Below are 23,071 nucleotides of genomic sequence, written 5' to 3' on the forward strand. Positions count from 1 at the left end.
TCATGACCTGAACCTAAGGCAGAGACTTTAACCCACTGAACCACCCAGGTGCCCCTGAACCACCTTTTTAAAAACCGCAATTACCTTTCTATCATTCCTGTATTTTTTTAACCTGGTACTCTTCACCTTCTAATACATTACATGATTTACTGTTTATTTCTTATCTGTCTTCTCTCACTGGACTAGAAGTTCCATGGGACAGGGATTGTTGTCTCTTTTGTTCACTGCCATGTTCCCAGTGAATAGACAGGCTTAACATATAATAGGCATTGCACTGAATAATATTCGTTAAAAAATGAACGTGTGAGACACTTGAGCTAAAATGCAACTCAGGTTTCTTCTGTGCCTGCGAGAAGTTTAATATAAGTGAAATCTAAAAAAAAACTCCCTTGTTCCCAATGAGACAACGGCATTTCTAGAGAGTAATATTCTGTTTCTACCCATTTAGTTTTTCTTAACTTTAAAATATAAATGCCCCATGTGGCCTCCAGGTAGCAGCTGACCTATGAAAGACACAAGCTAGAATCCAACTGCAAGATAATTCTGCCTAGTCAAGTCGAACAGTTCTTTTGCCCTTGAATTTAGGTATCCCAGACCCATGGATATATTTTTTTCCATAATGCAAATTACTGCCAAGCTCTCCCAAGGAGTCTCTTTCAAGAGGCAGCTTTGTGATTTTGTGTGCCTCATGGTTTTTTCCCAGCCCTGAAATTCTGAGATCCCCTAACTCTAGGGTAGGTATGTAGCTATGCAAAAAGCTTAACTGTGATTCCATAGTAACTAACTTTCATTTTTCTGGGCCATGGCTTAATGGGAACTCTTTCCCCGAGGGCCCCTGAACATGGAACAACTATTGCCTGGCCACAGGTGTGCTCTGCCATAGCTGGTAATGAGAGAAGCCAGAAATTCTCAAGGCAAGATGAGTATAGAGTGAATTCGCTGGTTTTATTTAGAGACCGTAGCTCAAAATACAGGCACCATCTGCAGTACTCACTCCCCACGTTTCAATGTTGAAACCCCATTAAAGAAACCACTGGAGCATTGGCATAAATATTTCAAATAGAAGTTCGCAGGAAAAGACTGTTATTGAAAAACAATAGGCTTGGAAACTAACTATTTGATCAAGCCCTAAGGAAGATAATTCAAGCCAAGACATTCTTTACTACGTGATTTACTGGAAGAGGATTTTCTTGCTTGATTTTGTTTAAGCCATATGGCTATTTAAAAAATCCATATATTTAGTGTCTAGGAACTAACTAAATTTATAACCAAAGAATCAATCTTTCTTGATTTTGTTTCCAAGTATTTTGTAATTTGTAAGCACTGGCTTTAAATTGGCCTGTACAGTGGGGCTGGTGGTGGTCATTAGGGAATTCTGCCTTTGATAAATCCCTTGATGCCACCACCTGCAATAAAAACCCTATAAATTGAATAGAGACTTGTCATATTGTTATTTACACTTTAATAGGCTGGGTGGTTGTTGAAACTGTGGCAGAACGGTCAAGGGACTAGCCAGGCCAGGAGACCAACTTTCCTAAAATGCGGGCAGCAGCCTCACTCTGATGACCCACAAACCCAATCCTGTCCTTGGCCACCCTGTCACTGGGCACCTCACTCTTTCAAACATTCCACTGGATCATACAGAGTGCTTTGATTACCACCTGTGAACAACGCAAGAAACAAAGGGGGAGAGAATTTGAGTTGCAAAGCCAAAATAATCTTCACTTCGGATATTTAAGCTGGTTCCATCCAGAAACTTATCTTTCCTTGGGGGCATTACGTTAGATCGTTGTTCCCTAGAAGGTATGGACCAAATTAAATTGACAGGGAAATGGGGAAACGTTTTGTGGGGTTTTTTTTGTGGTGGGAGAAAGAAACACAAAACAGTTTACTGGCATACTTCCTCACTGGAAAAGTTACCATTGATGGTAGAGCTTCCCATCTTGTGCCTGCTTCAGAACGAAGCTTAAGAAAGAATCCTGACAGGACCCACAGTGCCCCTCCCAACACCGAGTGTGTAGCGAATGCTCCCGTGAAGGACGCTGAGGACAACCCCTGTTCCCACAGTCCTGGCAGAGAGCTGAGGGTGGCAAAGTCAAGAGGACCTTTTTCTCTTTGAACTAGAGTTCTTCAGCCTGGAGTTTTAATTTCTTTCTTTCCAGGATGGCTAGCAACATAAAGTACTTTATTTCTTCTCCCCATTTTCTCTCACTCTCTTTCTGTTTCCTTTCATTTTTTCTTCTCTTTTCCAATTCCTATTCAACGCTTTTTTTTTTTTTAAAGGCTGATTTGGGAAGAATACATGAAAGCGTTTTTAGGTTCACATTTGGATTCAATAAGCAAGAAATTATTAAGCACTTACGAAAGGCCAGGTTTTGTGAGAGTTAATAAAAATAGAAAGATGACGAAGACCAGAGATTCTGCTGGGATGAGAGGGAGTGGGGGGTAACTATTCATGCCTGGGGTTATAAGAGGATAATGTGACTACCTGGCAAGGTGTGGCAAGTGCCACAAGCTGCCCATCTCAGTCCACTATCCCCTTCCACCTGGTGAGTCGAGTCCAACAGCCTGATGGACAGCCCCGGAGAACAGCTCTGCTTACCTGGCATCTCTTAGCAGCAGGAGGCGGACACATGACATAGTTCTAACCAAAGAAATGGGAATAGAAGTCAACTGGCTTTTCTAAGAAAGCTTTTGTGTTTCTGGTTTAAAAAAAAAAATAGATGTGGCTAGAGCCCTACCTTCCCCCTTCTTCCTAAGTTGAGTGAAGTTTTGCTGTCTGAAGCAGCAATAGTTTATTTCAACCAGGAGGTGAAAATTCAGGTCCCTAAGGATCAAGGGAATCAAGAACCAGAAAACAAGCCTGGGCCCTTCAGGAAAGCAGTGAGCCTGCAAACCAGCCATATTGCTGTCTACACCTAAACATTCTCTGAAAATAAACTCCTATTTGTTTTAAACTATTTGCAAATAAATTTTTCTGATAATTGTGTCTTTAAAAAAAAATAACTTCATAGCAAGTTGATGTGGTGGCAAGTTAGATTGTGCAGAGTCTGACGATGCTTATTGTAGTAGAGATCTGGAAGTCTGTAAGGAGTCCAGTCATTAAGTCCCCTGTCTGCCAGGACAAATGTGGGAATTCTTGGAAAAGAGGAAAGCAAAAAAGTGACATGTTGCTGGGAGAATGGACAAACATGGACAAAGTGAATTAAATCTTAGTCTAAAAGTCCTGGCCTTAGAGCTTCTCATTGGCTCGAAGACACTGCTTCCATAAGCTCTCTCTTTAAATGGAAATAAGTCTGGAAGAGATAAAGCATTTAGCCAAAGCCAGCGTGGAACAGAGAAAAGAACACCAGCTTTGGAATATTCTTGATATGGACTAAAATCCGCCTTTCCTCTCATTATCTGTGTGGACTTGAACATGTCACTGTGCCTCTCTAAGCCTGTCTCCCGATCTTAGTCAATGAAGAATTGACACTGGCCTTGCAGAGAAGTTGATAAAGCAAAAGATAATCTACACAGTGTGCTTGGCAAATGACTAGTATAAGTTAGTCACTTCAGACATGCTGGCTATAAGTCATTATTATTAATTGCATTATTATTATTATTATTATCATTATTCTTATTATAGCATAGCAAGGATCTTGCTTGCCAAGATGACAGTGAACACAGAGAAGAGAAAACACTAGGCAGGGATTTAAGTAGGTGAGAATAAAGTATTAAAGTAGAAACTTTTCTATTTAATCCATACAGTGGATAACATGTTTCCCTTATTGCTTGCGCAGTGGACAGCTGAAACACGATACCTAGAGAAAGTTGCCCCACCTGTGCAAGGCTGAAAAGGAAATGTAAATAAATAAATGATGGTAAATAAATGATGGACAGGGAGCTGGATCTGGTGAGAGCTGCACAGGGATTTCCAAATCAGAAATCAAAGACCACTCTAAGTTTTAGCTTTTCATGTTTGTTCTGTTAGATTGTTTGTTTGTTTTTATTCTGAATGATTTGCTGCATGATAATACCATACACCGAGAAAGCAGGTGTTGGTGCTGGAGCAGATTTGGAGAAGAAGGAGCTAAAGTTTAGGGCAAGCCGAGCTGCTTTGAGGTACCTGCAGAAGACACGTGTGGGTACCTCAGTGAATCTGTCAAGAAAATTAAGAAAGGAAAGTGGTTCAATACCAGAACTAAGCATTATCCATTTTAAAAAGCCAAATTGGGAGGGAAAAAAAAGTTAGAGAATAAGCATTAAGAAAAGCAGAAGGGAAATAAGTAGGTTTTAGTATTATAAAGAAAGGTAGTTAAGAATTTTAGAGAAAAGGGCATGGTAAAAATACATACATACTTAAAGTTTTTTAAAAGAAGTCTTTTTTAAAAGAAGTCTTTCTTTAGTCATTGCAATTGTAAGTGAAAGAGTAAATACTAAAGTTTCAACAAAGATTTTTGTTAACTTAATCATCACACGACCTACATATTTTAAATATATTACATTTTATACAATTGAATAGCTCATAGTCCAGGTCCGCTTAGATGAACAAATACTTGACTCAACATAATATTAGATAAAACCGGTACTTTATGATTTGCACTTGAATTTGTAAAATTACTATAATATTGAAGTGTGTCCTAAAAGTAAGAGAATTTGTTTTTACAAACATATCATCCAAATAAATATTGCCCTTAATTTCACCACCTAGACAGATTATGTACTTCCTCCTTCGTGTTGCCCTTGCCCATGATGATTAAATCATTTGCAAAATATTACTTCAGAAATACGTAAGGAGTAGAGAAAGCATGATTTATACATTTCTATATTTATACATTTTATATATTTTCAATTTATACAATTCTAAATTTGAAATCTTATATAACTTCTTGCAATGTGACCTTGAGAATGTTAGGAAAGCCTTTGAGTCTCATTATTTGATTCTGAATTATGCAAAACATAATAGTGAGTTGCTGTGAAGATTAAATAAAAGGGTATGAATTAAGTACATAATACGGTGGCTGGAAAATCCTAGAACTTTAGCAAGTTCTTGTTGATACTAAGATTATTAGCCTAGGTGTGTTGGCAACATCTCATTTCTTAGTAATTGTGTGTAAAAATTGTATGTCAACTCTACTTTTTATCATCAAAATAAGAATTTTTAACCACCCACATTATTCTATACATTTGGTTCTGAATGACTTTAAGTGCTCTCTAATACAGTAGCTAAACTTTTATGAATCTTTCAAAGAATATGAAGAAAGTTTCAAGACAAGAGTTCAAAAATATTTGGGGTCCTAGCAGCATTTTTGTTATAAATATAAAATTTCCAAGTGATCTCTTTTAAAAGCTAAAGGTAATTCACCTGTGATATAATATTTTTAAAAATAGAATAAATCCTAATATCTTATAACCATACCTCAACCTTTACCTTAGGCTTCCAAAGGAAAAAAAAAAAGCTTACTTTGAAAATTAACTATATATAGTCAATTGAGATATTTGTCCCAAATATCCCCCAAATATACAATTAATTTTGTAGGCACAATTATTCATATAACATTTTGATTACAAAGGTACTAAATGTTTTTAAAAAGGAATGAATGTGATGAAACTGTATTATACTGAACCCATTTTTATCTGAGTCTCCGTTAAAATGTATCAGTTAACACAAATAAAAATTAGGACTACATCTTATACATTATACAACATCCATATGTGGAATGCAGAAACTAAGCAATTTATCCATAAATTTTTTTTTAATTTACTTTTTGAGAGTAGGGGTAGAGAGGATGAAGGAAAGACAAACTCTCAAGCAGGCTCCCCACGGAGTGATGCCAGACTTGATCTCACAATCCTGAGATCAGGACCTGAGCTGAAACCAAGAGTCAGATGCTTAACTGACTAAGCCACCCAGGCACCTGCATTTAATAACTATTTTCCAAATAGACAGGTTTTGTAAAGTGTTCCACCTTAGCACACAGGTGTGATTAAAATGTTTAAATTTCATCAAATTTATAAGCAATTTTTTAAATTTAATTTTATTATATGGAGCCAGGCTCAACCAACACCTCTTAACGACATAAGTTTTCTTTAAATTTCTACTTACTTTAACATTTTCTGGGGATCTGATTAACATTTTAATCAAGGTATTTGGTGTGGATCATATATTTCTCATTTTACTCTAACAAAAACATTGTGAAGTTGGCCACATTGAGGGGTGAGAAAATCAGAGTTTAGAGATGAAGAATTTTGTCCCAAATGACACAAGTTCTATAAGGCAGAGCTGGGAATTAAATTCCAGAGCCTTTCCAATATTCAAATAGATAATTCAACTGCTTGACCCTAAGGAAAACAGAAATAAAATGGTGACAATGCTTTCATCTTTTAAAGACTGCTAAAAAATTAGTGCTACTTGAAATAATCTGAAAATACAAAGCCTAAAAGGAGTAAGCCTGTCCTTTAATTCTAAGCCAATAATGACCTAGTCACCCAGCCTGGCACCGGGATTTAGAGCATGGGTTTGGCCAAGTCTCAAACCCGCCTCCTACTTTTTAATGATCTGACCTTCAACAAATTACTCCTCTGTGCCGGTTTCCTCATCTATAAAATAGGAAAGATACTAATACCTAATAGAGTTGTCAAGAGGGTTCAACAAGTATTGGTTAAAATCACTTAGAATAGCACCTGTCACATAATAAATTCTGTGTAAATATGTATTAGTAATAATCATCTGAAAATTTTATGGGAATGTGGTCAGTTCAGCCAGAGCCTATTTAATGTACTAAGTTGACAGATTTTTGTTTATGCCCCTAGGGAAGATTTATTTTTTCAGGATTCACTGAAAGGAATGGCCTTTATGTTTATTCAGAGTAAACATTAATTAGATGATTTACCCACTGATTGCATGTGCTAACTTCAGTATTTTTCAAAGTATCTTACACTCTCTGAAGACAAAGAGGCACAAGAATCTTTTCATTTAAATGGAGAAATAAAATATATTCAAAAATAAAGCTCATTCTAATATCTGTCACCTGAAGTGATTTTTTCATGAGTTGATATAGGGTATCAGCTCTCATTGAGCATTTTACTGTGTTCAGGATCCCATGCTTTGCAGGGATATAACCTCTATGAAAAACGCAACAAAATGTCATACTTAACTGATTTTTCTCTCCTCAGCCAAAGCTATATAGTTTTAGCCAAAAAAGTACCACATGCTTTTCAAAGATTCTACCAGGAAATTCAAGATAATCAAAAATAATCGAAACAGACCACTATCTAGAAAAAAGGAAAAAGAAACAAGAAATAGAAAGAATGTCAGAAAGAACTTGAAGACTGTCAATGATCTGTCAATAATCGGACTTTTCCCGATTGATGAATCACACACGGTGCCATACGGAGGCCACCAGCCAATGACAGAGTTCAAATTAAATTAAAAATTTCATCATACCAGCCACATATCAAGCACTCTGTAGCCCCATGTGGTTGGTGGCTATAGTATTGGACAAAGCAGATACTGAACAGCTCTCACCCTAGACCCTGAATCACAATTTGCCTTTTAACAAAATCCTCCAAGTAAGCTGTAAATTCAGAATTTGAAAGGCACTGCCTAACTTATGATCTGTCTTTGGCTTCACAAGTCATGTGGTACAAAACACTGAACTGATTTTCAGTACAGTGAAATACCGATGTCTGAGTCTTATGAAAAAGGCACATTCAATTACTTTTATTTTTTAATTTAATTTAATTTTTTCAGTGTTCCAAGATTCATTGTTTATGCACCACACCCAGTTACTTCTAATTACCTGTTCTAATAGTAGGAAAAACACACCACCCTGGATTTCGAGAAACTATTTTGTTTCCTACAAATTGATCAGTTCTTTTCCCTCCTCCTCCTCCTCCTCCTCCCCCTCCCCCCCGCCCCCTCCCCCCCTCCTCCCGCCCCCTCCCCCCCCCCTTCTTCTTCTTCTTTGTTCCACTCCACAGCCAATTTTTCTAAGGACTAGTGAGAAAGTACCTAGAAACTCTAAATTTGGAGTCTTTGTTCTCATTTTACTATTGATTCTTCTGATATTCTGCTGCTTTTTATTTATAAGATATAGAGTAAGTAAAAAATAAGGCTCCTGTCAAAATGCATGCAAATATGTTAAGCAAGCTGAGAAAGTCTGGAGCCTGGGAAAATGTCCGTTCCTCTAGCAACATAGACATTGTATATTTAAGGATATCGCCAGGGTTTCTCCTCAAGAGATTTTCAGATCCAATCCTTCATATCGTTCTCTGAAAACTGAGAGGGTAGCACTGGTGAGATCCTTCAACAAAATGACAAGAATTAATGCAATTTTGAAAACAGAAATGGCTTCAACAATGAGAATCTATGAGACTTAGTGTTTTTTTGGGTTTTTTTTTTTTTGTGCTTGTATTTTTTTTTTCTATTTCTTTTTTTTTTTAATTTCCATTTTATTTATTTTTTCAGCGTAACAGTATTCATTGTTTTTGCACAACACCCAGTGCTCCATGCAAAACGTGCCCTAACTGGGGGTTGCTGGATTGGGAGAGGGGATTGGGAGAGGGGGAGGGGGCTATGGACATTGGGGAGGGTATGTGCTATCATGAGTGCTGTGAAGTGTGTAAACCTGGCGATTCACAGACCTGTACCCCTGGGGATAAGAGACTTAGTGTTTTAAGAAACACTGTCTCACACGGCTATGAATTCCTCTATGAGCCATGTCCTTGTCCTTGAAGATAGTGACTGTATCTTCCATTTCTGTATGTCGAATGACTATACTAGTGTTTGAAACAGAGCAGATATTCAATAAATATTTGTTAGATTAAATTCCATTGAATTTTCCTCAGGTGAAGGATGGGAAAGAGAAAAGGAGTTTCTATTCTATCTGCCTATTTACCTGAGACAAACATATCAAATCTAACTGAACATATGATTATGTTCAAGTACCTCATCTTATTTCATTTTTTAAAGATTATTTATTTGAGAGAGAGAGCAAGAAGGAGCAAGAGCTGGGGAAGGGATAAAGGGAGAGATTTTCAAGCAGACCCCCTCTCTGAGCACAGAGCCCAAGATATAGGGCTCCATCTCACAATCCATGAGATCATGACCTGCCCTGAAATGACAAGTCAGATGCTTAACTGACTGAGGCACACAGGCATGCTTCAAGTATCTCATTTTAAAATAAAAGTTGCCTAGAATAAAAATTTAAAACTACCCTTCCTTCAGAAAAGGAAGCAAAAGTAGAATTATCTGCACAAAATCTACATCAAATTAATGTAGGGGTTTTTTTTCCACCACTTACATCCATGAACTAAATTGTTGAATAGTTTTGTTATTCTTTCTTCCTGTCAAATATATAAAACTCACAGAAAGATAGTGTCTCTTTGTTGTGGTCTCTTCTTTTTTCGACTTTAATGAAACACAATTCTTAGAAAATATTTGAGGTAATTTTTTTCAAATTCACATTTCTATCTCTGTTATCATGCTTTTTTCCTCAATAACAAAAGTATTAAGGAATTCATTATAGGTAAAACCAACGTTCAGATGTTTTGGTAGGAGAAATGAGCCTTCTAATACAAATTTGACTTTCCTTATTTCTAGTATTTGTTGAGTTATTCTATAGGTAATAATGTGTGGGCATGAACCGTAATTCAATTTGTACTGGGTGGAAAATATGTCCAGAGTGCTGGGCATGCAGAAATGCAAAGTGTAAGGCCAAATGTCAGCATCAAGATGGGATCTTGATGAATCATCATTGATCTTTCTGCTATTGATGTTTTCTCTTGATGTACGTGGTGATTTCTCTCCATCACTTCCCTCCTTGACCTTGCACCAGGCGCAATGGCTCTCAGTCAGTTTCCTCATCTAAAGGGGGTGGATGATAAAAGGGACAAAGAAATGATGTGAAAAGATGATAACCACCCTCACATGGGGGAGACGTGAACTAAACACTTTCCTCAGAGCACTCCATGAAGGCAAAGTTTTGTTTACTTCTCTGTTTCTAGACAGATACCTATCACCAGGCTCTCACCCTACCTTCATAGTCTTCTTGAAAATACAGCTTGGAAGTTAAAACCAGACGGAAGTCGTTCTAAAAAGAGCAACAGTGAACATTAATAGAATCAACTTTCAGTTCTCTTAAAGCAGATTATCCTTGGCAAATCTTGCCAGCAAAAACAATATTCTACTTCACTGCTTATTTAGTTAACAGCTCACATCTATTTATTCTTAACTTGGCGTGTAGCTTGCATTCAACCTTTAAAGTCATTTAGAAACGTGAAATTCATAGACTATTGTGGATGGAAGGGGCTTTAAAAATCATCTAGGCCTATCATCAATCAGAATGACTCTTAGAAGTTTAAACAATCCCAGTGATGTGGAATTCACTACTCCCTGAGGCAACCTATTCTATCTTTGGACCAAATCTGTGCTCTAGGAAGAAGGAAAATGATAGTTGTGTTTAAGTTACATTTTCATGCCAGTGTGATTCACAAACTCTTTCCTAGCCTATAGTGAGTTGCAGGAAGGAGATGAGAGCAGTTAAGGAACAAAATACATGGTTTCCTACTCAGGTTGTTTTGACAAAGAGAGACAGACTCAAGCCTTCAAACAATCACAGAAGAAATAAAACATTCACCATATCATAAACAACCACATACCAATAGTAATGGAACTTCTTTTCCAAAACTAACTAAAGATTATTACAGACTCTACCTGTGATTAGTCATACTGTAGTCTCATACGGCCATTTTTTACAGGCCTTAAGATATCACTCCTAAGACAAAGCACGAGCACGTAGCAAGAAATTAATACCTCTTTTTTCCCTGGCCCCTATTAGGTGCCCCCAGTTCATAATGCACACACAAGCCCTTGATCGGTCTCTATCCCCCTAAAATGGCAAAGCTAAAACTTCTTTCCCTACTTTGTCATCCTTAATTCTCCAAAGACTATTTTAGTCTTGCTTTTGTTTTAGTCTTTTGTTTTAGTCTTTGCTTTAGTTTTGCTTTTCACTGCCATGCTTTTGCTCTAACTCATTGCCACCTGACTTTTCTCCTCACTACTGTACTAACACTACTCTTCAAATCATCAGCCAATTACTAAATGGCAAATTCCAAGAACATTTTTAAGATCTTAACCTTAGCAGAGCTCAGAGATGTGCCTAATCCAGCTGATTGCTAGCTTTGTCTTAAACCCCATCCCTTTGTGACTTTTCTGTCTACCCTCAACTTTTCATTTTGTTCTGCCTCTCCATTAAGTGTTGGTACTTTACCAGGAACCGCCTTTGGCAATTTTCTCTTTTGCTTCATGTGTTCTCCCGGAGAAATTCCATCTATTTTGAGATTTCACTAATTGCCTGCATACGTCTAGCCCTGACGTGCCCCCACAAGCTTCAGGCTCATTTGCCCCCACGAAGGGAATGAAATATGAGATGTTATCTAAAGGACAAGTAATAATTAGTGAAGAGAGATGGCTGGAAGCATATCTGGGGAAGAAAGAAAACCACAAGATAGAAAAGCATATTTTAAAAATTGGGGGCAGAAAAAAAAATGGCATATCCAAAGAAGTAAATGAAGATCAATCTCCCTGAAAGGGTGGATCTGAGAAATCGGGATGATGATACTAGAAAAGCTAGGTCACGTGAGGCTTTGCAATCTATGTAAAAGTGTTTGAACTTCATTTTAAAGGTAATAGAAAATAGGAGCAATCAAAGGCATTACATGGCCATATTTGCTTTTTTTTTTTTTTTTAAGAAAAATCTCAATAGTAATAGAGGGATTGGATCAAGGGAGTGTGGAGAATTTGGGGCAATATTCAGAAACCCATTCAAAAGTGATGAGAAGGTCAGGCTAAGAGAGTGTGGTAGTGGGGAAAGAGAGCAAAGAAGATGGACTCGGATCTTATTTACTAAGTATCATGGATAAGACTTCATTGTTGATTGAATTTGTGAAAGAGCAGAGAGAAAAGAGTCAAGAAACCTCCCAAGGATTCTCAGGCTATCTTGATGGAAGTTGGCCCCTTCCACTGATGGGGCAAGGCAAAAGGACAGGAAGTTTGGGGCCAAAAATATGAGTTAACTTTTCCATATTTATATCAAGCTATCTTCTGGACATCCCCATGTGGTGATCCCCCTGGCACTTCAGAATAAAGAAGTCTAAGCTTCACAGGAGAGTGTGGGAGGAAGATTCATCGAAGGAGAAAGAAGTCGAATGTGCTGGGACGATGAAGTATGAATGGGACAAGCAGTTGTCCTCATGTTCCTCTTAAAAACCACTGTCACCCTCTAGTTCCATCCTTAGTTTTTGACATTTCCTCAATTTCTCATTAGTATCTTTCTAAGAATACTCCCTTTATGTTGCCTCACAAGGAAACTGCGTTCAGGAAGACATGGCTCTTCCTGAAGAATCATTTTGACACATTAGTCCCTTGCTCCCAGATCTTCCCTAGTTCATCCCATGGTCTGCAAACTGATATCCAAATCCCTCTGTCCTCTGGTGTTCTGTCTTCCTGTTCACTTTTCCAGGTTCAGGTGACCAGATTTCCTTACGTGAAGCCCTTATGAGACCAGAACAGCTTACCAGATCCACCCAAAAAGTTTTGAGGCTTTCCTGTTGCCAAGCTTGGACCATGTGGTGTTCCTTCTGGTCCTCCTGCAATGACTAGTCATGTCCCAGCCATCCTTCAAAGTGCAGTTCATATGTGCACTTATCTCCTTGAAGCCTTCCTAAATTCCTCCTGTTGGAAGTGACGGCGCTCACTCAGAGTTCTCACACACATTGTGGAAGTTCTCTAGGCTCAAGCTAGTAGACAGACAGACAGTAGCAAGAGGGAACATTAATCAAGCAACTAATTATTTCTAAGCATTTGACTTACTTCAAGCAATGCCCTGTGATGATGTTGAACAGCCCCGTCCTTCTGAAAGGCAAAATAAAGTTGAGAAATAACCCCACTCCCTTATGTTAGAGGAACCCTAGCACATTCCAAAGCTAAGTCCAATCTCCATTCTTTCTCAGTAACCCAAATGAGACCCAGCTCCACATGTCCTTACAACTCTACTTGCCTTGATAAAACTCTGGGTTTGCTCTCTCTTCTTTGAGTCTTTTCTCACTAATGAATGTTCCCCCTATTGTAATAGCCTAAATAAAATAATCTCCTTATTTGTGCATTTCTGTCTTTCACACTGGCTTGTTTTGAGATTGGATATACAAAAGGAAAACGATCAGACCCTACCTAAAAACAGACCTCTGACCCACAACCTGCAGCAACCTGCTCTAGGAAGCCAGCCATTATTTGCAACAAGCAGCCCAGGAAGCCAGACTAAGATAAGACAGACTTGTAAGAAGTGAGGTTGTTGTTGTGAGCAACAATTCCGGAAGCCAGACCATATCCCCAGCAACAACCAGCTCCAAATGGCTAACACTTGATTAATAACGGACAGCTCATGTCAGTTTCTTGTCCCTGCTTCCAGTTTAGAACCAACAGCAACCCAAATATGCATCCCTAGCTAATCTCACAGGACACCTTGCCTCTAGGTGGCCCACCTTCCTCATGTCCACAGCCTTCAACCAGGACATACTTGAAGCTTTTCCTTTTTCCAGTATAAAGCTTTCCCACTCCTCTGCCTGCCTTTGAATCTCTGCCAAAAGGCAAGTGATTGTGGCTGACTCTTTCTGAATAAATAGCCTTTGCTTGTTCTCATTTGGTTAGTTTTCGTTTGTTTCCCTAGCTTGACAGAATTATACCAGTACATTTCTAAAACTCTTTGCATGAATAATAATGTCACAAACATGAGTGATATCAAAATTATTTCACCACAACCTTCCATAAACGGTCAAACATTTGTTCCTGCTCTTTTGTATATACGTTTTTCAAGTAACTTTATTTTAATGCATTGCCTTTATGGATATAAAATGAGCAGATTAATAAATAGGACGGGTAGCTAATTTCTTTGATTCTCTTTTTTTCAAATATTTACTGCCATATAATTTTTTACTTTCTTTTTAAAAAATTGTTGTTTTAATTTCAGTTGTTTCACACGGAGTGTTATATTAATTTCAGGTATACACGATAGTGATTCAACAAAATTCTATATGTCACCCAGTGCTCATCAGGACAAGGGCACTCTTTGAACCCGCATCACCTATTTCCCCCATCTCCCACCCCCAACCCCCAACCACCTCCCCTCTTGCAACCATCAGTTTGTTCTCTACAATTAAGAGTCTGTTTCTTGGTTTTCCTCTCTCTCTCTCTCTTTCTTTCTCTTTCTTTTTTTCACCCTTTGCTCATTTTTTTTGTTTCTCTCTCTCTCTCTCTTTCTTTTTTTCGCCCTTGGCTCATTTTTTTTTTCTTACATTGCACATATGAGTGAAATCATATGGTATTTTTTCATTCTCTGACTTATTTCACTTAGCATAATACTCTCTAGCTCCATCTATGCCTCTGCATATAACTTTTTATTTTCAATAAATGTTTCAGAGGAGCTCTTTTCTTACTTCTAACAGTACATTTTTCAGGGAAATTGATACCACATTATGCCATCTTATTTTCTTCAGATTAATATGATTTAGTTAAGAAAAAAACACATACATTTAAATCATTCCTACCAAACCTCCAATTATTTTTGCATTCAACTCTTCTCCATTAAGGTGTCTACGGAACAACTTAACTAATTTATGGTAATCTCCAGCAAGAGTCTTGGTGGAACAGTCAGACCTATTTTGTTTTTTTTACTCTACCCAAATAGTATTTCAGACTTTGCAAGATAAATGCTTGTCATCTGGGGAAGAACATTCATTTCTATTGCTCTCTTCTTTTGTTCCTACTGTGACAGTTCTGCCTTTATCTTCAGATGGAAGAGTAAATGGTAATAGGAATAATAATCCATGGCATGCCAGGAGAAGCAGCATCTGTTAAAAGCCCTCCAGCTCTTCTGCTGCTCTAGCATGAGAGGAACATATACATCAGTTATCATGGGCTCATTTTCATCTTTCAAGGAGTGCAAGAGTTTGTTTACCTCTATAAAGACTTTAAAATCTAATGAGTTCATTATGGATAAGAAAGATTATGTAATCAGTTATATTTGATTTTTTAAATTTCAGTTGTTTTCCTAGATCTAACAAAAATGACAAAGAAAAGCCATTGCTGTTTGCACTTCCGGCTGATTTCCTTCTCAACAGGCTGCTGTTTTGTGAAACTGATTTAACCCCAACTTGTTTTTGAGTGTTAAGGGTTGGAGCAGCAAAGAGACATTTTTGGACAATGGCTTGAAATAGGCATGAAAAAGAATTTGGACAATTCTCTATTGCCATATAAGCATATGTCATGGAGGAAACATCAGTTAAAGTCTCCTGTAGAAAAAAGTCAGTAATGTGCATCTTTAGATGGCTGGAGAGTCCACATTTGAAAATAAGCTGGGGAAGGGTGCCTGGGTGGCTCAATGGGTTAAAGTCTCTGCCTTCAACTCAGGTCATGATCCCAGGGTCCTGGGATCAAGCCCTGCATCAGGCTCTCTGCTCAGCAGGGAGCCTGCTTCCTTTCCTCTCTCTCTGCCTACTTGTGATCTCTGTCTGTCAAATAGATAAATAAAATCTTAAAAAAAAATTAAAAAAGAAAATAAGTCACGAAGGTCAGTGCTCATCATGAGCCTTAGGCAAGTAAGGCATTCCTTATCCAAATCAGTTGTTTTGTGAAATCAAAATCAAAATTGTTTTGTGAAATCAAAATCGGGATGATGATTAGCATTTTTTATCATTTTAAGAAACCGATTCATCAACCAGCAAAATGAACAAAATCAGCTCAAATTTGGTCCTTAGATCAAATCTGAGGTCAGATTTTGATATGTGGCGGTACATCCTTGCTGTCGCAGTCCTTTTCGTTATGAACCATGTTGTGTTAAATTGTGTACAAATGCTTTGGACCTGGGCCAGTTCTCTATGCCTTTGTCATCTAAGAATGACAAATTTACATGAACACAAAGCACAGTGTGTATTATTTCTGATCCAGTACATACATGACCAAACAATTCAAGGAAATGAAGTTCCGAAATAATGAGAATGGTAATTGTTTCACGAGTATGGAGTCTCACTCTCACGAGATGGGAAGTGCTCTGGAGCCTGGTGGCTGCACCACAATATGAATGTACCTAATGCAACTGAACTCTACATGTAAAAATGTTTAAGATGGCAAATTTCCCATTTTGTATACTTTACCATAAATATATATTTAAAAAAATAGAATGAGTTCTTTAACAACTACTGGCTTAATAAAATCCCTGAATATGCCCCTCTCCCTCCGTATGTACAATCGGTCATGTGAGTCCCCCAAATCCAAGTCTATCACCAGTCTTACCTTGCATTGACCTTGAATATCATCTTTAAACCTCATTCCCAACCTCCTATCACATGAACTCTATCACCCTGACATTTTCAGTTTGCCTGGCAATCAGGGACGAAGCTACCTTTCATCTGGATCGATTAAGAGTCTCTCTTTCTTTAAGAAATTCTTACTGTTGTATGTGATGTCGGTAGGTTATTGTTGAGAAAGGAAAAGAGAGAGCGGGAGAAAAGAGAGTGCATGAACTGCCGGAGAAGGTGGCTGGTGCTTCAGACTTCCTTCTTTCCTTCCTGAGTTTAGGCTTACCCAAGACAGAAGCCTCTCTAAAAAGTTTACCTCTCCCACAGAGTTTAAACTGCCCTGGGAAACTGAGCTGTGTGCTTCCAACCCAGAGAAGATAGAAAAACACAAATAGATAGGAAAATTAAGCTCTTTTGTTGACCGTCTTACTCTGATTTTTCTCAAGTTCTAATCCCTTTATTTTGTGGTGACATGTTTTATGAAACCCACTCACCTCTATTATCTCAATAAGTCTCTACCACCATTCTGAGATAGATATTGTCTTTATCTCATAGGTAAGTATTTTATATTCAGAAGAGTTCCTCGCCTGAATTCAAACAGCTAGAAAGTGGCATGGACTCTCTCTCTCTCGTCTTTTAACTCCAAATGCACTTTACTTTGCACTCCACCTAGAGTAACACCTGCTGATGTAGTCTTTGTTTAACTTTTCCCAACAGGTGCAAAAGTGTCTGATCTTTAGTGTTAGTCATTTATTTGCCATAACGGAAAAATGTCTCCACTGACAAAAATGATTGTTATATCTAAACCAATAAAATGATTGCTATACCTAAGCTGGCATTTGCTGGGTCCAGGTAAGTGCTCACTTGACATTCCACGAACAAAAGGTGATTTATTATAAGCACTCAGGGGAAATTTTCCAGCACTTACCAAGACAAGCATTGCAACTGGGTCTGGCTTTGACCTGGATCTGAAATTGGGAAGCATGAGGGAACCTTGAAGTTGCCTATCCTGACTCTGCTTCTGAGGCCACAGCTGTTCAGCTTTCCTAATTCTGTCCATACCACCACGTTCTACCCTCCCCGTATCCCCAAATGGCAGCTCAAATATGCAACTGCAGTCCCAAAACCAACCTACCAATCTAGTGTTCTCAAATAGGAGAACCCAGGTGTTCAAATTCTCAATTTCTAAGAGAGTGAAATAGAGGGGATGGAAATCCAGAGAATCAGCTCAGGTCAACACTCCACCACTGATTTTTTGTGTATCCACTATAAGGATCAGAGTGAATGATCATTTTCGCAAGTGAAAAAAATGGGCATGCCTTCTGTGGTATTGGCCTTCTTCTGCATCTGTGTCTCACTTTGGATCACAATATGGTTTGCACTTAAAAAATAAAATACAAAATCTGATGACTCACTGTCACAAATGATGCTGTAATGAACATCAGGAAAAATGCAATTTAAAGTGAAACTCTAATTAACAGTTATCCAATTGGTAAAAATTGAGAAGTCTAAAAATATCAAGCAGGCAGAGAGAAGGGAAAATAGAAATCTTAAATCCTGGTCCACCCACAGTGGTGGAAAATTTGGCTATATCTATAAAAGTAGGCACTATGCTTTAGTACAATTTCGAAACACCGCCAATTACAGTCCTTCAGCAAACTCTTGCTTGGGGTATGGTACACATGAACTAGAAGAATCCATATAAAATGTCATAGTGAGGGGCGCCTGGGTGGCTCAGTGGGCTAAGCCTCTGCCTTGGGCTCAGGTCATGATCTCAGGGTCCTGGGATCAAGTCCCGCATCAGGCTTTCTGCTCAGTGGGGAGCCTGCTTCCCTTCCTCTCTCTCTGGCTGCCTCTCTGCCTACTTGTGATCTCTGCCTGTCAAAAAGGTAAATAAAATCTCTAAAAAAAAAAAAAAATGTCATAGTGATGCCTCTTGACAGAAGACAGAACTTTGGAACTTGAGAAAGTAACAAGGGAGACCATCAACAATTACATTTTACATTTTTATATGTAACATATTTGAAGATAAAATCATAAAATAATAACATTTCTTAACTCTGGGCAGAGACCACAAGATCATTAATATATTCCCTATGTATTTCTGTATTTTTTCAGCTTTATGATAAAAACACATAGGAAAATAAACAAAGCCTTTTAAAAATTAGAGAAAAAAGTATTTTCTCAGGTCACCTGCCAATCATTCCCCAGGGATTGTGCCCACCTCTCCAACTTTGGGCTCCACTATTCTCATCCCCCGAGACACGCAACATGGAAGTGAGCGACATGATGAAGGAGAATCTGTACAGAATCCATTCTGCTTGCTAAAGTTTGGGAAGCAAGAAGTGGTCTGTCAAGGCCAGGTTCATGAGGCAGAAGTGGCATTGGTGCGGACAGGCTTTACACTTGCCATAAAGCAGACTTGCAGGCAACAGAACCAACTACTGCATCCAGCCTGTGATTGGGTAAGAAGCAGTAGCAAAGCCAGTTTCCCTATCAGAGAGTTCTGTGGTGTTATATATACATACATATATATACTTATATATGTGTGTATGTGTGTGTGTGTGTGTATATATATATATATATATATATATATATATATTTGGAAGTTTCACTTCAAGTCAGTACTCTACTTCTCTCAAAAATTTGGGAGCCACTCAGTATCTTCTTTGTTAAACTTTTCTATTACAAAATGTAATGTAGATTTGTAAAAATGCATATTAAAATACAATTTAGTGACTTATTACAAGGATAACCTTTGTAATCACAAAGACGTAGAACTTAGTGTGTACTCTAGAGGCAATCACCAACCCTCCTTCCGCCTCAAAAGAAACCACTAATCTGACTTTTAAAATAATTATTTCCTTGGATTCCTTATAGTTTTATTACTGGAATGTGCATTCCCAAAATAATACAGTTTACTCGTTTTTACAAATATATCTTTTAAATCTTCCTAAGCCCCTTTCTCCATCTCCCCACGCCCCCACACACACTGTGTGTGTTATATAGCTAGTTTATTTAAGACTGTTGAGTTTCACAAAACACAGTGTGTGCTTTGCTGACTTTATCTTCATGGTGTAGATTCACATGCTGCACCGTTTCCTGCAGCTCCTATAAATTCAAATTACATATAAAGAATTTGTCATACTCTGATTTGGTGATTTTTTAGGGAATTTCCTCAGAGTTGATGCTGTGTTCTTCTATCAGGGGACCCACAGAGTTGTCTTTCATTTACAAGTTTACCAGCAATTGATTCTCAAAGCCTGTTAGGCTTTGCAAATGGTGATGCTCTAATTCACCCATTGCTTCTGCATTATTAGCTGGAATGCATCTATAAGAGACATTTCTCTGCATCTACCATGGAGTTACGCAGTAAAACAAGCCAGAAATACTAATATTTAGACCTTTTCCTTTGTTTACCAGGCTTCAAAATATAGTTGTTTTCTTATCTTCCAAAACCGAACAATCAATTTCTCTATAATGTTGCATTCTGACTTCATATATTTAAACATGTTTGATGTCTTCAAACCATTATAGTTAGAACACTTATTGATGTACGAATGTGCACATCTTTAGACACAGGAGCTTCTTTGAGTTGGCTCTAAATCCTTTAGCTCTGAGCCTTGTGGTCTCTGATAGCTCCTTTCCTGTCTACAGTGACAAGATGTGTTACAATTATCTGTAACACTTTTGACCCAGACCACTAGATTCAGACATCACTCCCAAAACCTTTCTGTTTGTTTCTTTCTTTTAGGAAGGAAATCATATTTACTGAGCTCCAGGGATGCACACTGCTGTTAAGCTAAACATTATTTTGATCTTTTCAGGGGTTAGAACTAGAACACGCACACATATATTTTAAAGAGAAAGCATCTTATGATTTCACAATAATTCTTTCAATTAAATTTCAGAATATCAGGATTTTGACTTACCCTTGTCTATCATACATCTGTATCTCACATCTCCTCCCTGAGAAGCTGGTTTTCAAGATCTCTAAGGAAGGAAATTAAAATGTCACATAATTATATACAGTTGACTCTTGAACAATGCAGGGGTCGGGTCACCAATCCCCCTCACAGTTGAAAATCTTTGCATAAATGTCTAATCCCCTAAAACTTAACTACTAATAGCCTACTTTTTAAAAAATATTTTATTTATTTATTTGACAGAGAGAGGTCACAAGTCGGCAGAGAGGCAGGCAGAGAGAGAGGGAGAAACAGGCTCCCCACTGAGCAGAGAGCCCGATGCGGGGCTCAATCCCAGGACCCTGAGATCATGACCTGAGCCGAAGGCAGAGACTTAAACCACTGAGCCACTGAGCCACCCAGGCGCCCCTAATAGCCTACTTTTGACCAGAAGCCTTACCAATGACATAATTAGTCAGTTAACACATATTTTGTATGTTATACGTATTGGATACCATGCTCTTACAATAAAGTAAACTAGAGAAAAGAAAAATGTTACCAAGAACATCATAAGGAAAATACATTTACAGGACTATAAAAAATCTGCATGTAAGTGAACCAGAGCACTTCAAACCAGTGTTGTTCAAGGGACAAAGGTATTTATTTGCTCAATCTCACATTCCGTTCACAACAACCTCAAAATAACAATACCAATATTAACATAACCAAAGTGATCATTGAAAACAATTGAATATTTTTGCTTATTTTTCCCCATTTTCTCTCAATTTCTGCTTATTTACATTGTCAGAGCATATAGACATTACACACTCTACTCTTTCCTTTATAGTCCTGATTTAGTATGAGTTGTATGAACAAATGCACAGTTAACATTTACCCCCAGTCTTTACATTAATGCCTCTGGCCATTTTATTGGCAGCTCACAGTCTAGTATATTCCATAGGAAGAGCTTAGAGGAACAATATTTCCTGAAGTCTTGTATATAGGTTAGGGTTTGCCTATGGCCTTTATACTGGAAAGTCAGCTTGCCTTGTTTAATCATTGGTTCACGTTTTGTTTTGTTTGTTATTTGTTTGTTTTTTACCTGAGTATCTTGAATGTGATATTCCAATTTCCTTGATATAAAGTTTTGCTATTTAAAAGCTGATGACAATCTGAGTTCCTTTCCCTTGTAAGTAACTGGGCATTCTTTCTGGATGTTTAATAATTAATTTTCATTTTTCTTTAATGTGCTATAATTTTACCAGAATATAACTCGATATTGGTTGTTCTAGGTCAGTTTTCTCAAGTAGTAATGTATCCTTATAAACTGTAATTTTAAATTTTTTCTTTTTACTTTTAGGATTTTTTTTTTAATTATAGCTACTGTAACAGTTACTAAAGGTAACTCTTCTGTTTTCTTCCATTCTGGGGACAGTGAGAGTTGGGCGACTACTATAATACAAGCTTAGGGATATTTTTGTCCTATCTTTTGCCTCTCAAATATTTTAATTACATTGCTTTTTGAAATCTTTATTTTCACTTCCTACTTTTTTTTTTTAAGATTTTATTTATTTGAGAGGGAGGGAGCACACCTGCATGAGAGCATGAGCAGGGGGAGGTGCAAAGGCAGAGGGACAAGCAGACTCCCCACTGAACGTGGAATCCTATGCACCACTCAATCCCAGGACCCTGAGATCATGACCTGAGCCAAAGTCAGACATTTATTTGTGGACATGTCTTTATGGCATGCTTTATATTGGCTGGGGTTGCTAGCCTTCTCCTTGATAAAGGATGTCAACTACCTCCATTTTGACCTCAGTCTGTACTTTCTTTTTCCTTTTCTTTTTTTTAAGATTTTATTTTAATTACTTGAGAGAGAGAGCACAAGCAAGAGGGTCAGACAGAGAGAGAGGGAGAAGCAGGCTCCCCACTGAGCTGGCAGCCTGGCATGGGGCTGGATCCCAGGATCCTGAGATCAAGATCTGAGCTGAAGGCACATGCTTAACCAACTGAGCCACCCAGGTGCCCCCTTAGTCTGTGCTTTCTAATTAAGTTCCTCCTTCCATCTTACCTCTTAACTCAAGCAAAATACCCTGAGGGCAAATCATCCCCAGATAGAAAGGAAAACTAACCTTTCAAGAAATAAAGACTGCCCTGATGCCAGCCAGATCGTGCAGGACTGACCCCAAGACAATGGTCAATCTGACCTTTACTGCCCACCAGCACATACCCACTGACCTTTGTCCCACATTTTCCTTATATAAACCTACAAGTATTTTTGGCATTTGGAAGACAGTCTTTGAGATGTTAGTCCACTGTTTCCCTGGTGGGAGTCTCTGAAATAAATTTTTCTCTTGTTTCACCACCTCTTTGGATTTCTCTGCGTTTGGATTTTGTCAGTGATGAGTGGCCGAACCTGGTCTGTTTGGGACCCCTGGAGCCAAGTGCCCTTACATCCCCGTGCCCTGGCTACAGCCTCTTCTTTCAATAACACTGCAAGGAATTTGACCTCTATTCTTTTTGTTGCTCTTTTTATGTGAACTTAGTTTTCTTGAACTATAGTGAAAAGCTTGGTCTGGATAGCATTTCAAAACTCACAGCTGCAAAAAAAATTCCCTTTGGTGATGGTTTTCCCAAAATGTCACAAAATACGGCAGCCTCTGTGTTGACTTGTTTCACTTCCCCAACTTTGACCTGGATGTTCTCTCCCACTTTGTCTCCATTTTCCCTGTGCAACTCAATTTAAATTTGATTCCCATGAGTTTATCTTAGTGTGAGGCTATGCCCTGGAAGGGGGCTTTCGCCGGTTTGTTCCAAGAACTCAGAGGGCA

This window comes from Meles meles, chromosome 12, assembly GCF_922984935.1.
Source record: "Meles meles chromosome 12, mMelMel3.1 paternal haplotype, whole genome shotgun sequence".
NCBI classification, from domain to species: domain Eukaryota; kingdom Metazoa; phylum Chordata; class Mammalia; order Carnivora; family Mustelidae; genus Meles; species Meles meles.